Raw genomic sequence first — 16,252 nt, 5'->3', positions numbered from 1 at the left:
TAGATTCCCGTCTTAGGCTGGGGGAGAGAGCCTGCTTGCAGTGTAATAGCTTGCTCGCTATGAAGTGGAGGGACAATAAGGATGTTTTCGTTCTCACCTCCCTTCATGCAGACACGACGACCCAAATTACTACGGCGACTGGTGTTGTGGAGAAACCCCTCTGTGTCCACGAATATAACCAAAATATGGGAGGGGTGGACCTCAACGACCAGTTGTTGGCGCCGTACCTAATTGCCCGTAAGGCCAGACGCTGGTACAAAAAAGTGTCTGTATACTTATTTCAATTGGCTTTGCTGAACGCTCATGTGCTATACAGAGCTTCAGGACGGACTGGATCCTTCCTTAAATTCCAGGAAGAGATCGTCAGAGCCCTTCTGTTTCCAGACGGTGCTCCACCTCACCTTCCCCAACCAAATGCAGTAGGCCGGCTGCATGAGAGGCATTTTCCTTATGTCCTCCAGAGTACCCCTACCCAACGAGCCCCCCAAAGAAAATGTTGTGTCTGCAGCAAGCGCGGATTTAGGCGTGACACCCGGTATTATTGTCCCTCCTGTCCTGGCAATCCTGGTCTTTGCATTGGTGAATGTTTTGAATGCTACCATACACTAGTTGAGTTTTAGCGTAGGGTACAGCACTGCACAGACTAGGACACACTTTCACAGGGTCTCCCAAGATGCCATCGCATTTTGAGAGACCCAAACCTGGAACCGTTACAGTTTTAAAAGTTACAGTTATAAAAAAAAAATGTAAAAAAAAAAAAAAAAAGTAAAAAAAAAAAAAAATACACAAAAAAAAAATAAAATAAAAAAAACAAAAATAGTTGTCGTTTTATTGTTCTCTCTCTCTCTCTATTTTCTCTCTATTGTTCTGCTCTTTTTTACTGCATTCTATTCTGCAATGTTTTATTGTTATGTTTTATCATGTTTGCTTTTTTTTTTTATAGTTTAATGTGTTTTAATCATTTTTTTGTTTTCAGGTACGCCATTCAGCTGCAGCGCGGATTTATTTATCTTGACAGCAACAGCGTTTGCTCCCACGATACATAAAGCCGTGACTCCAGCGCTGTCGGAGGTGATTTCACCACCACAGTTACATACTTCAGCATATATGCCGAAGCGTGGGGGCAGCAGTGGGTGGAGGAGCGATTTGCTCCTGCCTTTTGTGGGAGGATGCCCCCATGCTTCGGCATATATATATTTTAGGTAGGCACAGGTTGCGTTAAATGTTTTATTTTTTACTATGTTTTTTTTTTGTATTTGCTTTGCAGGTATGGTAAGTATTACTGTTATACTGTAATGTTACTTTGTTTACCATCATTTGCTTAGCAGGTACGCCATTCAGTTGCAGCGCGGATTTATGTATCTTGACAGCAACAGCGTTTGCTCCCACGATACATAAAGCCGTGACTCCAGCGCTGTCGGAGGTGATTTCACCACCACAGTTACATACTTCAGCATATATGCCGAAGCGTGGGGGCAGCAATGGGTGGAGGAGCGATTTGCTCCTGCCTTTTGTGGGAGGATGCCTCCATGCTTCGGCATATATAAAACGGTGCATGTATGCCCATCATTAGAAGTGGGTGGATGAAGGGAGGTATTCTAATGGTGGGCATACCCACCGATCAAGATCTTTTTTTCGTTCAGCCCACAGGCTGCATGAAAAAAAAGTTTACAATGTATGCCCAACAAGGACCAGCAATGTACTGGTATGTTGCTGGACTTTGAGAGGTTATACCAGAATGATGCCTGCAGGTTTAGGTATCATCTTGGTATCATTCTTTTCAGCCAGCGGTCGGCTTTCATGTAAAAGCAATCCTAGCGGCTAATTAGCCTCTAGACTTCTTTTACAAGCAGTGGGAGGGAATGCCCCCCCCCCCACCGTCTTCCATGTTTTTCTATGGCTCTCCTGTCCCAACAGGGAACCTGAGAATGCAGCCGGTGATTCAGCCAGCTGACCATAGAGCTGATCAGAGACCAGAATGGCTCCAAACATCTCTATGGCCTAAGAAACCGGAAGCTACAAGCATTTCATGACTTAGATTTCGCCGGATGTAAACAGCGCCATTGGGAAATTGGGAAAGCATTTTATCACACCGATCTTGGTGTGGTCAGATGCTTTGAGGGCAGAGGAGAGATCTAGGGTCTAATAGACCCCAATTTTTTCAAAAAAGAGTACCTGTCACTACCTATTGCTATCATAGGGGATATTTACATTCCCTGAGATAACAATAAAAATGATTAAAAAAAAAAAAAAAAGAAAGGAACAGTTTAAAAATAAGATAAAAAAGCAAAAATATAATAAAGAAAAAAAAAAAAAAAGCACCCCTGTCCCCCCCTGCTCTCGCACAAAGGCGAACGCAAGCGTCGGTCTGGCGTCAAATGTAAACAGCAATTGCACCATGCATGTGAGGTATCACCGCGAAGGTCAGATCGAGGGCAGTAATTTTAGCAGTAGACCTCCTCTGTAAAGCAATTTTAAAGCATGTCATGTTTGGTATCCATGTACTCGGCCTAAGATCATCTTTTTTATTTCATCAAACATTTGGGCAATATAGTGTGTTTTAGTGCATTAAAATGTTAAAAAGTGTGTTTTTTCCCCAAAAAATGCGTTTGAAAAATCGCTGCGCAAATACTGTGTGAAAAAAAAAAAAAATGAAACACCCACCATTTTAATCTGTAGGGCATTTGCTTTAAAAAAAATATATAATGTTTGGGGGTTCAAAGTAATTTTCTTGCAAAAAAAAATAATTTTTTCATGTAAACAAAAAGTGTCAGAAAGGGCTTTGTCTTCAAGTGGTTAGAAGAGTGGGTGATGTGTGACATAAGCTTCTAAATGTTGTGCATAAAATGCCAGGACAGTTCAAAACCCCCCCAAATGACCCCATTTTGGAAAGTAGACACCCCAAGCTATTTGCTGAGAGGCATGTCGAGTCCATGGACTATTTTATATTGTGACACAAGTTGCGGGAAAAAGACAAATTTTTTTTTTTTTTTTGCACAAAGTTGTCACTAAATGATATACTGCTCAAACATGCCATGGGAATATGTGAAATTACACCCCAAAATACATTCTGTTGCTTCTCCTGAGTACGGGGATACCCCATGTGTGAGACTTTTTGGGAGCCTAGCCGCGTACGGGACCCCGAAAACCAAGCACCGCCTTCAGGCTTTCTAAGGGCGTAAATTTTTGATTTCACTCTTCACTGCCTATCACAGTTTCGGAGGCCATGGAATGCCCAGATGGCACAAACCCCCCCCAAATGACCCCATTTTGGAAAATAGACACCCAAAGCTATTTGCTGAGAGGTATAGTGAGTATTTTGCAGACCTCACTTTTTGTCACAAACTTTTGAAAATTGAAAAAAGAAAAAAAAATACGTTTTTCTTGTCTTTCTTCATTTTCAAAAACAAATGAGAGCTGCAAAATACTCGCCATGCCTCTCAGCAAATAGCTTGGGGTGTCTACTTTCCAAAATGGGGTCATTTTGGGGGGTTTTGTGCTATCTTGGCATTTTATGGCCTTCGAAACTGTGATGGGTAGTGAGGAGTGAAATCAAAAATTAACTCCCTTAGAAATCCTGAAGGCGGTGATTGGATTTCGGGGCCCCGTATGAAGCTAGGCTCCCAAAAAGTGCCACTCATGTGGTATCCCCATACTCAGGAGAAGCAGCATAATGTATTTTGGGGTGTAATTCCACATATGCCCATGGCCTGTGTGAGCAATATATCATTTAGTGACAACTTTGTGCAAAAAAAAAAAAAAATTGTCACTTTCCCGCAACTTGTGTCAAAAAATAAAATATTCCATGGACTCAACATGCCTCTCAGCAAATAGCTTGGGGTGTCTACTTTCCAAAATGGGGTCATTTGGGGGGGTTTTGTGCCATCTTGGCATTTTATGGCCTTCAAAACTGTGATAGGTAGTGAGGAGTGAAATCAAAAATTTATGCCCTTAGAAATCCTGAAGGCAGTGCTTGGTTTTCGGGGCCCCGTACGCGGCTAGGCTCCCAAAAAGTCCCACACATGTGGTATCCCCATACTCAGGAGAAGCAGCTAAATGTATTTTGGGGTGCAATTCCATATATGCCCATGGCCTGTGTGAGCAATATATCATTTAGTGACAACTTTGTGCAAAAAAAAAAAAATTTGTCACATTCCCGCAACTTGTGTCAAAAAATAAACTATTCCATGGACTCAACATGCCTCTCAGCAAATAGCTTGGGGTGTCTACTTTCCAAAATGGGGTCATTTGGGGGGGTTTTGTGCCATCTTGGCATTTTATGGCCTTCAAAACTGTGATAGGTAGTGAGGAGTGAAATCAAAAATTTATGCCCTTTGAAATCCTGAAGGCGGTGCTTGGTTTTCGGGGCCCCGTACGCGGCTAGGCTCCCAAAAAGTCCCACACATGTGGTATCACCATACTCAGGAGAAGCAGCTGAATGTATTTTGGGGTGCAATTCCACATATGCCCATGGCTTGTGTGAGCAATATATCATTTAGTGACAACTTTTTGTAATTTTTTTTTTTTATTATTTATTTTTTATTTTTTTGTCATTATTCAATCACTTGGGACAAAAAAAATAAATATTCAATGAGTTCAACATGCCTCTCAGCAATTTCCTTGGGGTGTCTACTTTCCAAAATGGGGTCATTTGGGGGGGGGGGTTTTGTACTGCCCTGCCATTTTAGCACCTCATGAAATGACATAGGCAGTCATAAACTAAAAGCTGTGTAAATTCCAGAAAATGTACCCTAGTTTGTAGACGCTATAACTTTTGCGCAAACCAATAAATATACGCTTATTGACATTTTTTTTACCAAAGACATGTGGCTGAATACATTTTGGCCTAAATGTATGACTAAAATTGAGTTTATTGGATTTTTTTTATAACAAAAAGTAGAAAATATCATTTTTTTTCAAAATTTTCGGTCTTTTTCCGTTTATAGCGCAAAAAATAAAAACAGCAGAGGTGATCAAATACCATCAAAAGAAAGCTCTATTTGTGGGAAGAAAAGGATGCAAATTTCGTTTGGGTACAGCATTGCATGACCGCGCAATTAGCAGTTAAAGCGACGCAGTGCCAAATTGTAAAAAGTGCTCTGGTCAGGAAGGGGGTAAATCCTTCCGGGGCTGAAGTGGTTAAAGTAACGCACAAAACTACAGTATCTCACAAAAGTGAGTACACCCCTCACATTTTTGTAAATATTTTATTATATCTTTTCATGTGACAACACTGAAGAAATGACACTGCTAAAATGTAAAGTAGAGAGTGTACAGCTTGTATAAAAGTGTAAATTTGCTGTCCCCTCAAAATAACTCAACACACAGCCATTAATGTCTAAACAACTGGCAACAAAAGTGAGTACACCACTAAGTGAAAATGTCCAAATTGGGCCCAAAGTGTCAATATTTTGTGTGGCCACCATTATTATCCAGCACTGCCTTAACCCTCTTGGGCATGGAGTTCACCAGAGCTTCACAGGTTGCCACTGGAGTCCTCTTCCACTCCTCCATGGCAACATCACGGAGCTGGTGGATATTAGAGACCTTGCGCTCCTCTGCCCTTCCATTTGAGGATGCCCCACAGATGCTCAGTAGGGTTTAGATCTGCTTGGCCAGTCCATCACCTTTACCCTCAGCTTCTTTAGCATGGCAGTGGTCATCTTGGAGGTGTGTTTGGGGTCGTTATCATATTGGAATACTGCCCTGCGGCCCAGTCTCCGAAGGGAGGTGATCATGCTCTGCTTCAGTATGTCACAAGACATGTTGGCATTCATGGTTCCCTCAATGAACTGTAGCTCCCCAGTGCTGGCAGCACTCATGCAGCCCCAGACCATGACACTCCCACAACCATGCTTGACTGTAGGCAAGACACACTTGTCTTTGTACTCCTCACCTGGTTGCTGCCAAACACGCTTGACATCATCTGAATCAAATAAGTTTATCTTGGTCTCATCAGACCACAGGACATGGTTCCATTAATCCATGTCCTTAGTCTGCTTGTCTTCAGCAAACTGCAGGCTTTCTTGTGCATCATCTTTAGAAGAGACTTCCTTCTGGGATGACAGCCAAGCAGACCAGTTTGATGCAGTGTGCGGCGTATGGTCTGAGCACTGACAGGCTGACCCCCCACCCCTTCAACCTCTGCAGCATTGTTGGCAGCACTCATACGTCTATTTCCCAAAGACAACCTCTGGATATGATGCTGAGCACGTGCACTCAACTTCTTTGGTCGACCATGGCGAGGCCTGTTCTGAGTAGAACCTGTCCTGTTAAACCGCTGTATGGTCTTGGCCACCATGCTGTAGCTCAGTTTCAGGGTCTTGGCAATCTTCTTATAGCCTAGGCTATAATTATGTAGAGCAACAATTCTTTTTTTCAGATCATTAGAGAGTTCTTTGCCATGAGGTGCCATGTTGAACTTCTAGGGACCAGTATGAGAGAGTGAGAGTGATAACACCAAATTTAACACACCTGCTCCCCATTCACACCAGAGACCTTGTAACACTAACGAGTCACATGACACCAGGGAGGGAAAATGACTAATTGGGCCCAATTTGGACATTTTCACCTAGGGGTGTACTTACTATTGTTGCCAGCAGTTTAGACATTAATTGTTGTGTGTTGAGTTATTTTGAAGGAACAGCAAGTTTACACTGTTATACAAGCTGTACAGTCACTACATTACATTGTAGGAAAGTGTTATTTCATCAGTGTTGTCACATGAAGATTTAATAAAATATTTACAATGTGAGGGGTGTACTTACTTTTGTGAGGTATTGTATATGGCATTAAACGTGCCATATTAACAGCGTTATGCCTCGTACACACGATCGGACTTTCCGACAACAAAACTGTGGAATTTTGTCCGAAGGGTGTTGGCTCAAACTTGTCTTGCATACACACGGTTACACAAATGTTGGCTAACAACTACAAATGTAGTGACATACTAGATGTACTACGAGCCAATAAAAAGGATGTTCACTAGTCATGCGCCACCCTTTGGGCTCCTTCTGCTAATCTCGTGTTAGTAGAAGTTTGGTGAGTGTCGATTCGTGCTTTTCAGCCTCGTGCTTGTCAATTTGTTTCTGTTTTTAAGATTGTGCTTGTTGGTTCGTATCTGTTCTTTAGTGCATGCTTGTCAGTTTGTTTCTGTTTTTCAGTGCATGACCAGTGTAGTCAAAATGACCCCCATGAATTAACTGTTATGCACCTAAACTCCAACCCACTTTAATATCCATTTATAATTGAGTCCACACCTTGTTTTGGAGTATAAATGGCCATAACAGCTTTTATTAGACAAACCAACCAGATAACTCCACTATCAAATCAACATAAAACCCATACCATAACATTTTACCCCAGTCCGTTGGTCTCTGACGGCGACTCACCTTGTTTACCAAATATGTATACCAAAAATATATATACCACCACGCACTGCGGGTACCATTTTGAAAACCGTTAGGCCTCCCGCTGTAGCCGCTCGGAGACACCCCCTTTCCCGCAGTGCCACCATCTCCTTATTCCATCCACCATGATGGAATACACCGGAGGGGCTGATCTTGCCGATGAGCCCCCCACCCCTTTTGGATTACCAACTTCTTACTGCCACCGTCAGAGACCAACAAGCAACTCCGCCACCCTCTGTAAACACCCCTTATTTGCTGTTATGACGACCGTCTTCCACCTGGAATACAAAAAGAAAAATCACAACAAACACCCAACATAAATTGTATACACTTCTGATTTTATATATATCTATATATAGGGAGGGAGGGTGGGAAAACTGCCTCCTCCTGTGTCTTCTTTCTCTCCACTGCCCCTTCCTGGCTCCACCTCTCCCCTTAAGTAATGCCACTCCCCCTTTTACAAGTTCCTATCTTCCACCACCCTTCCTAGACACTCCCATTCCCTATTTCTAATTAACCCCTCTTGTGTCTCCTTCTCCACACTGTCATGCCCGGCCCTCCTTTATCATTCCTTCCTCATTTTCACTCCGGGCCTCCCTTGACCAGTGTAGTCAAAATGACCCCCATGAATTAACTGTTATGCACCTAAACTCCAACCCACTTTAATATCCATTTATAATAATTGAGTCCACACCTTGTTTTGGAGTATAAATGGCCATAACAGCTTTTATTAGACAAACCAACCAGATAACTCCACTATCAAATCAACATAAAACCCATACCATAACATTTTACCCCAGTCCGTTGGTCTCTGACGGCGACTCACCTTGTTTACCAAATATGTATACCAAAAATATATATACCACCACGCACTGCGGGTACCATTTTGAAAACCGTTAGGCCTCCCGCTGTAGCCGCTCGGAGACACCCCCTTTCCCGCAGTGCCACCATCTCCTTATTCCATCCACCATGATGGAATACACCGGAGGGGCTGATCTTGCCGATGAGCCCCCCACCCCTTTTGGATTACCAACTTCTTACTGCCACCGTCAGAGACCAACAAGCAACTCCGCCACCCTCTGTAAACACCCCTTATTTGCTGTTATGACGACCGTCTTCCACCTGGAATACAAAAAGAAAAATCACAACAAACACCCAACATAAATTGTATACACTTCTGATTTTATATATATCTATATATAGGGAGGGAGGGTGGGAAAACTGCCTCCTCCTGTGTCTTCTTTCTCTCCACTGCCCCTTCCTGGCTCCACCTCTCCCCTTAAGTAATGCCACTCCCCCTTTTACAAGTTCCTATCTTCCACCACCCTTCCTAGACACTCCCATTCCCTATTTCTAATTAACCCCTCTTGTGTCTCCTTCTCCACACTGTCATGCCCGGCCCTCCTTTATCATTCCTTCCTCATTTTCACTCCGGGCCTCCCTTGACCAGTGTAGTCAAAATGACCCCCATGAATTAACTGTTATGCACCTAAACTCCAACCCACTTTAATATCCATTTATAATAATTGAGTCCACACCTTGTTTTGGAGTATAAATGGCCATAACAGCTTTTATTAGACAAACCAACCAGATAACTCCACTATCAAATCAACATAAAACCCATACCATAACATTTTACCCCAGTCCGTTGGTCTCTGACGGCGACTCACCTTGTTTACCAAATATGTATACCAAAAATATATATACCACCACGCACTGCGGGTACCATTTTGAAAACCGTTAGGCCTCCCGCTGTAGCCGCTCGGAGACACCCCCTTTCCCGCAGTGCCACCATCTCCTTATTCCATCCACCATGATGGAATACACCGGAGGGGCTGATCTTGCCGATAAGCCCCCCACCCCTTTTGGATTACCAACTTCTTACTGCCACCGTCAGAGACCAACAAGCAACTCCGCCACAGCCTGAAAGAGTGACCAACTTACTCTTGAAGGCACCTCCACACCCACAGGGCCCTTTGAATCCCTTCCTGCAAGCCCAGACTAGAGGTCAATCCCCCATCTGAAAGATGAACTCCATCCTTTATCCAATAGAGCCCAACATTGGTCTCTAATTCTAGATGCCCAATGACTAAACCTCCATTATTAACCACAACCTCCCCACCATTTTGTTTATGCATATGCGTGTTTTCTGAATGCTAGTCACTAATCTAGCCCGTCTCCAAACTGTCCGGGCAAATATGTCCGACCATAGCCGCAGAGTACCCGGAAAATCAGCCTTTAACTGCAGAAAATCAGCCTTGATGTCTGTGATCAGCTCCCTGACCGGACGTACCCCCCAAACCACTAACCCCTGCATGGATTACCAAAACATCGGGAGGTCTGTCCAACTTTCATATCATACCACTTCCCGAACTACTCTCTCCCACCTCATACCAGGCGTACCCAACCACCGCAAATGAGCTTCTTTCCGCGAAATGCCCAATCCCAGCACACATAAAAATGACCGAGGATCCAAATGAGGCGTGTGGAACCTCCATCTGAAAATGAGGCGTGTGGAACCTCCATCTGAAATGAGACGACAAAACATCCAAGGTAGCAATACTCCAGCATATCCCCACATACTGACAACCTCATTTAAAACACCCCGTAAATCCGGTTTACCTCCCCCTGTTCTCTTTCTTTAAAATTGTATTTTATTTATTTATTTATTTATTTATTTATTTATTTATTTTTTTTTTTTTTTTTTTTTTAAATGCGGAATCTCCTTGATTCCCACCTCCCGTTCCTCCACACCGCCGCCTCATCCTACCCACACCTGGCAGCTTCAGTAGCCGCCCCTATGCGGAAGGAGTGTGAAGCGTATTGTTCCCCCTCCAAGCCTGCCCTGAAAAGGCATTTGCTGAACACCAACATAAATTGGAATTTTTGATAAATAGGACCCATCTTTATGCCTTAGTCATAAAATGCCAGCGAAGATACCGCAGTAAAACAGTAAGACCTCATAGCTTGAGATACATACTGAACACAACATCCCACATATGGCCCTCAGACTGGCAAACGTGACAGGCCGTCTCATAACCAATTTCATGTGACCCCTCCGGAAAACCCCCCCCCTTTTTTTTTTTTTTTTTTTTTTTTTAAGCCTGTTTCACCCAAACTCTTTTGTTGCGTCCTCCTCCCCCATCAGTTGTAAAATCATGACAGGCCTGCCATCTTCCGCTCAATGGCAGAGACCAATCCCCCACGTTCCATGTTCCTAGACACAAAATACAAAACCCACAACCTTACCTCCGCCCTGTCCTTACCAATCCTGGCCTCCTGTACCATTAACAACCACTCCTTCCATACCTTAGTATAATGCGCCCGCGTGGCTACACTCACTGACTGCCGAATCCATCCCGCGGCGACTCCAATGCCAGCTCCCACATCCAATCTGTGTAAGGGACTCCCTCCTGCTCTGCGCCCGGGGTCAACTCTCTGAATCTGTCCCACTGAAAGCGAGACCGTGCATCAGCCAGTGTATTATACACTCCAGGTATGTGACCAGCATACAAGAAAATGTGCAGTCCCAAGCACCTCAACACCAACCTACGCAATAGCCTTAGTACAGGTGGTGATGACGCCGACATGCGGTTGATCACCTGGACCACTCCCCTGTTGGCACAATTCAGTCCCGATTTCATATTCCTACAAGCCTCACCCCCAAAGTTCCAACGCCGGTACTACTGGAAAGAGTTCCAGTAACACCAGGTTACGCGAACCCTGCCTCCACCCATACTTGCGGCCAAGGACCCGCACTCCACTGCCCTTGAAAAAAACGCCCCATAACCCTTAGCCCCTACCGCGTCTGTAGTTAAATCCATGTCACCGGGCCCGACATCCACAACGATCTGCCGTTGTACGACTCCAGAAACTCATACCATACCTTCAAGTCCTCCCGGTGTTCCCTATTAAGCCCGACCAAATATGTAGGTGCCTTGACCCCTACCGTTGCTGCCGACAGCCGTCGACAGAACACCCTCCCCATTGGGATTATCCTACAAGCGAAAGTCAACTTACCTAGTAACCACTGCAAAGCCCTCAACTGGACTTACCACAGTCTGTGGATCCCTCAAATTACTTTGTATAAGTTCTCCAACTTACCTCTGGGCAGGCGACATTCCACTGTTTCCACATCTACCACTATCCCCCCAACAAACTGAGTTCCGTCGTCGGGGCTTCTGTTTATCCTCTGCTAAAGGCACTCCAAAAAACCTGCCCGCGAAGTGCTGCAACGTGGATAGCAGAATCGCACACACGTCGGAGGCAGTAATGTATGACCGAATCTAGGCCCGACACATCCCTAACCACCCACTCCCGAAATGAGCTAAATGCTTCAAACATGGCACCATAAATGAAGCAACCCATAGGTAAGCATTTGTCTACATAAAACTGTTCTTGCCAATAACAACCCAACGGCCGGAAACTATCCGGATGCCCCGGAAGCAAGCGGAAGGCGGATTCTATGTCCGACTTGCCATCAATGGCTCTTTTGCTATACTTCCTCACCCATCATACTGCCACGTTGAATGACGTGTAAGACCCAGTGCATGCTTCCGGATCGATAAATCATTCACCAAACTCCCTTAGGAAATGACCAATGATGAATAAGTCGGAACTTGTTCGGTTCCTTCTTAGGCCCCACCCCCCAAGGTGAAACAACTAAATCCTGTATAGGTATTATCCACAAACGGCCCCCCATCCGACCCAAAGCCACTTCCTTTGCCAATTTTTTCCCCCCCACTAACCTTCTAATTTCTTGTCAGTGGTGGAACCACTGCCCATGAACATGGTATACGAAAACCTTCCCCAAACCCCGTGACCAATAGCCTCATCGCTACCTAGTCCGGATACCTACTTAGAAAAGGCTGCTTCCTTTTCACCTTTCCGGCGTCGTCCCTTTCATGTGCAGGCTCGCTGTGACGCCTCCCTTTTTTTTTTTTTTTTTTTTTTTTTGAAGCACTCGTGCTTAAACTTACAGGACCCCCCAAATTTACAATTTGTAAATGTCCGCGGAATCAGCCTGTACCTCCTTTTTCTTCATCCCCCCTTCTTGGAATTATCCGGTTTTACCCTATCACAGGTTAAATTTTTCCAGCGGCAATAGGGAAAAATATCTCCACATATTCACCCTTGACAATATTATCCCGAACCTCCTGCTTTAAGTGTGTTCCCAGTGGACCCTCAAAGCACCCATATACCTCGCCCTTCGCCGCATCCGCAATACTCACCACCTCCACTCTGGCCGTTGTTGCCGCCCCCTCTGTAGCCCCCCTTTTTTCCTTGACCCGCTCCTTCTGCTGCCGCCCCCGAGGGGTCCGGCACCCTCTGCACCCTTACCCTAGTCGCCATAGCACCTCTTTCCCCCCCGGTTACCGTTCCCTTCCAAGGGCCACCTGCGGCAGCTGTTCCTGTACCAGTTCAAATCTACCCACCAAATTCTGCAATCCTTTCGATAAATCCTTCAATTGCGCCCCTGATCCAGAACTGGCCGGCCTTGGAGCCGCCAATTGCTGATCAGGCGCCCCCCCCCCCCTTTATCCCCACTGTACCCGCTGTTACGACCCCTAATAAGTCATGTAATGCCTTAATCACAGATAAATCATTGCTGGACTCACCGGGCTGTCTGGGAGCACGCCCCCACCGCCTCCGATTGGTCTCTCCTGCTGGCACTTGTTGTTCTTCGCTGTCGGACACCTCACCTTCCGAGCGATCGTCCTGCTCCCTGACAGTTGGCGTTGTCAGCCCCCCGGGTGAAGAGGCCCCGGAAGCCGTGAAGATCTGATCATATAAGGGCCGACTCTCTCCTGCCGCTATACTTCTTCCTGAACCGCCACTAGGAGTCGCCCTGGCTGCACCGATCGGCCTGCTTGTGACCACCACCGCCATCCTTCTGTCCATGTGCCAGTCTGTTGGCTAAGCCCCGCCCACCCACAGCCTTGCTGACCGCTCTAATCCCCCTCCGGTGGCCACTGTGTCCTCACTACTCCCCCCCTTAGCCCCCCTGCCTGTTCTGCCACCCCCATGTGTTAAACCCTCACTCTGAGGCCTGTGAAACTCTGGCGGTGAAGCGGCGCCATAACGGCCCGTGGCCCCGCCCCCCGGAGTAGGCCTGCGGCGTGCAGACCGCCCGGGCCCTGAGTTATCCTGTCGCTGTGTCCGCTTCGCTGGGGGCGCTGATCGGTCCCCCCGAGGGCTCCCTGTCTGCCGAGCAGGCCGCGATGGCGGCCCTGGTGAAAAACACGCCGGAGGCCGCGACCTCCGCACGTGATGGGTCTCTTCCACTGTCCACGATCCCTCCTCATCCAATATCAGTGCCCCGACTTGCCTCTTCAGCCAGTCCACTCCTCTCGTCGCCGTCGCAGCCCTCAGCCTCGCCAGGATGGTGTCCTGTCCTCCATGCTGATGCTGGAGGAGCAGTGAATAAAACTGCCTCCTCCTGTGTCTTCTTTCTCTCCACTGCCCCTTCCTGGCTCCACCTCTCCCCTTAAGTAATGCCACTCCCCCTTTTACAAGTTCCTATCTTCCACCACCCTTCCTAGACACTCCCATTCCCTATTTCTAATTAACCCCTCTTGTGTCTCCTTCTCCACACTGTCATGCCCGGCCCTCCTTTATCATTCCTTCCTCATTTTCACTCCGGGCCTCCCTTTCTTTTTGGTTCACTTCTGATTTTCAGTGCGTGCTTGTCAGGTCGTTTCTGATTTTCAGGTCATGCTTGTCAGGTCCTTTCTGATTTTCAGTGCATTCTGTCAGTTCGTTCTGAACGGCCGTTCGTATACTAGCCATGTGGTGTTCTCGTCAGAGAGATCGTGCTTCTATTGTTGGGCTTGGAGTTATTGCTTTGACCCAAGTCTGGTCCAGGAACAGGGGGAAGAGGAGTTCTTGGACCAAGAATTGGTTGCTAAATCGTGACCAATTCTCTCATATGCCTTTGCTGCGGGAGCTCCAGGAGAATAATCCTGATGATTTCAGGAATTATCTCCGGATGACGGATCCCTGCTTTCAGTGTCTATTGGCTTTGCTGTCTCCCTATATTAGTAAGCAGGACACATGCATGCGGCAAGCCATCACTCCTGAGCAAAGGCTTGTCGCCACCTTGCAGTACTTGGCGACGGGGAGAAGTCTCCAGGACCTCAAGTTCACGACTGGGATCTCCCCCCAGGCTCTGGGAATCATTATTCCAGAGACCTGTTCTGCCATCATTCAAGTCCTGCAGAAGGAATATATTCGGGTAAGTTTTATCCTTTTACATCACATTCTATGTATTTAAGGTTTGCTAATGTATTGTATTAATTTCTTCATTCCATAATTACCATTATTGTAATATGCTGTGAATGTCCTCTTTGTCCTCATGCATTCTGTAAGCTTATAATGCTCCTTTTTTTTGTCCTTCATGCATATTTGCCTTCACTAACCTCCCCAGCATGTTATTCTGGGCCCATACACACCTAGCCTAGTAACTTAGCAATGTATTTTGTCAGCTACATTTTTGTGCTTACCCTAAACACCCCCTAAAATGTGTGCAAATGTTATTGTTGTCCTTAAATTCAGGCAGAGTGCAAGAGGCTATTTTTTTGGGGCCCAAACTCATTTGGAACCCTCCCTCCCCGCCAACCGCTAAGTCAACTGATACCAATACTCTATCTGCTGACTTTGCCAAACCCATATACAATATACCTCTTTTGTGGTCATATTTATGGATGAATTCACCAAAGTATGTAATGCAGGGGCCTGCCTGAATACTTTTAAATGGTACTTTTGAAAGTTTTGGTCTCCTATTATCTTGATAGGTAATAAAAGAATGTAAAATGTGCTTCAATTTGGACAGTGTGTATATATAATATTATATTTTTGTATTATGACACTTCCTAACTGTCCAGTGGGCTGCCAATAGTGCAAGTAAGGAGGAGCTGGTGAAAATAACACACATTATTTATGCATTTAGCTCTCAATGAAGTGGAGAGAGTTACCTGTCCAAAACATCTACCCAACCCAAACAACATAACATTTTTCAAATGGGCCACCAGAGGGGGAGAGGAATCTGATAAGTTGACCTTATACTTTTGTGTTTAAATACTAATTTCAATAAATGTTATAGTTATGTTGGCCAAGAATGTTTGTGTCTAATCTGCTTGCAATATTATGTGCAAAAGTACTAATTATTTTTTTCTTGTTTGACTCCAGAGTTTCCTTCAAACCCACAGGAATGGCAGACTGTGGCTTCCCAGTTTCACCACCAGTGGGATTTTCCCAATTGTGGTGGTGCTATTGATGGGAAGCATGTGAGGATCGTCCCACCACCCTACTCTGGCTCTTATTACTACAACAACAAGGGAGAGAATTTTGGAATGATGGACTTTATAGGCATAACACAGAAACGTTTTTAAAAAAGAGTCTCAGTATTTATTACAAAAAATAAAAAGAGCACATACATAGACTTGCATAAATTCACAGATAATACCCATGAGCATGTTAGATACACCATCTACATAATAAAAATTGAACAAAATTTGGATAACCAAGCAGTTCACTTTTAGTAACAGATTTCAAAGAGACAATGTATCGTGTATAACTCAGCTCAACTTGCACATACGGGAACCTAAAAGGGACAGAAAAGGGTAAGATAGAAAAGGGGGAAAGAAACAGAAGAAGGAGAAAGGAAATAGATAAAAGAAAAAGAGAGAAAAAAGAAAAGAGCAGAAAACGAGAAGGAAAGGGGGAGGGAAGAGGACTGGTATGTAATATGGGGACTATGTGGACGGGTATAACGTATAAACTATTTAAAGAATGGGCAGTAAGGAGTGAGCTTGTCAATATAGAGATATAAATAAATAATTGTG

The 16,252-nt window shown here is 45.1% G+C and overlaps 1 long non-coding RNA gene across 1 annotated transcript; it reads right to left on the bottom strand.

The window, feature by feature from the left end:
• Positions 1-7,767: 7,767 nt before the first annotated feature.
• LOC141133561 (uncharacterized) lies at positions 7,768-14,049 on the bottom strand. The gene is made up of 2 exons (XR_012243091.1): positions 13,738-14,049; positions 7,768-9,935 (listed from the first exon to the last, which is right to left on the bottom strand). It is a non-coding gene; the product is annotated as an uncharacterized lncRNA (long non-coding RNA).
• Positions 14,050-16,252: the final 2,203 nt, after the last annotated feature.

The sequence above is a fragment of the Aquarana catesbeiana genome, linkage group LG03 (assembly GCF_042186555.1).
Source record: "Aquarana catesbeiana isolate 2022-GZ linkage group LG03, ASM4218655v1, whole genome shotgun sequence".
Lineage (NCBI taxonomy): Eukaryota > Metazoa > Chordata > Amphibia > Anura > Ranidae > Aquarana > Aquarana catesbeiana.
Note: the sequence above shows the minus strand (reverse complement) of the source record. Positions and strands in the feature narration are given on the sequence as shown.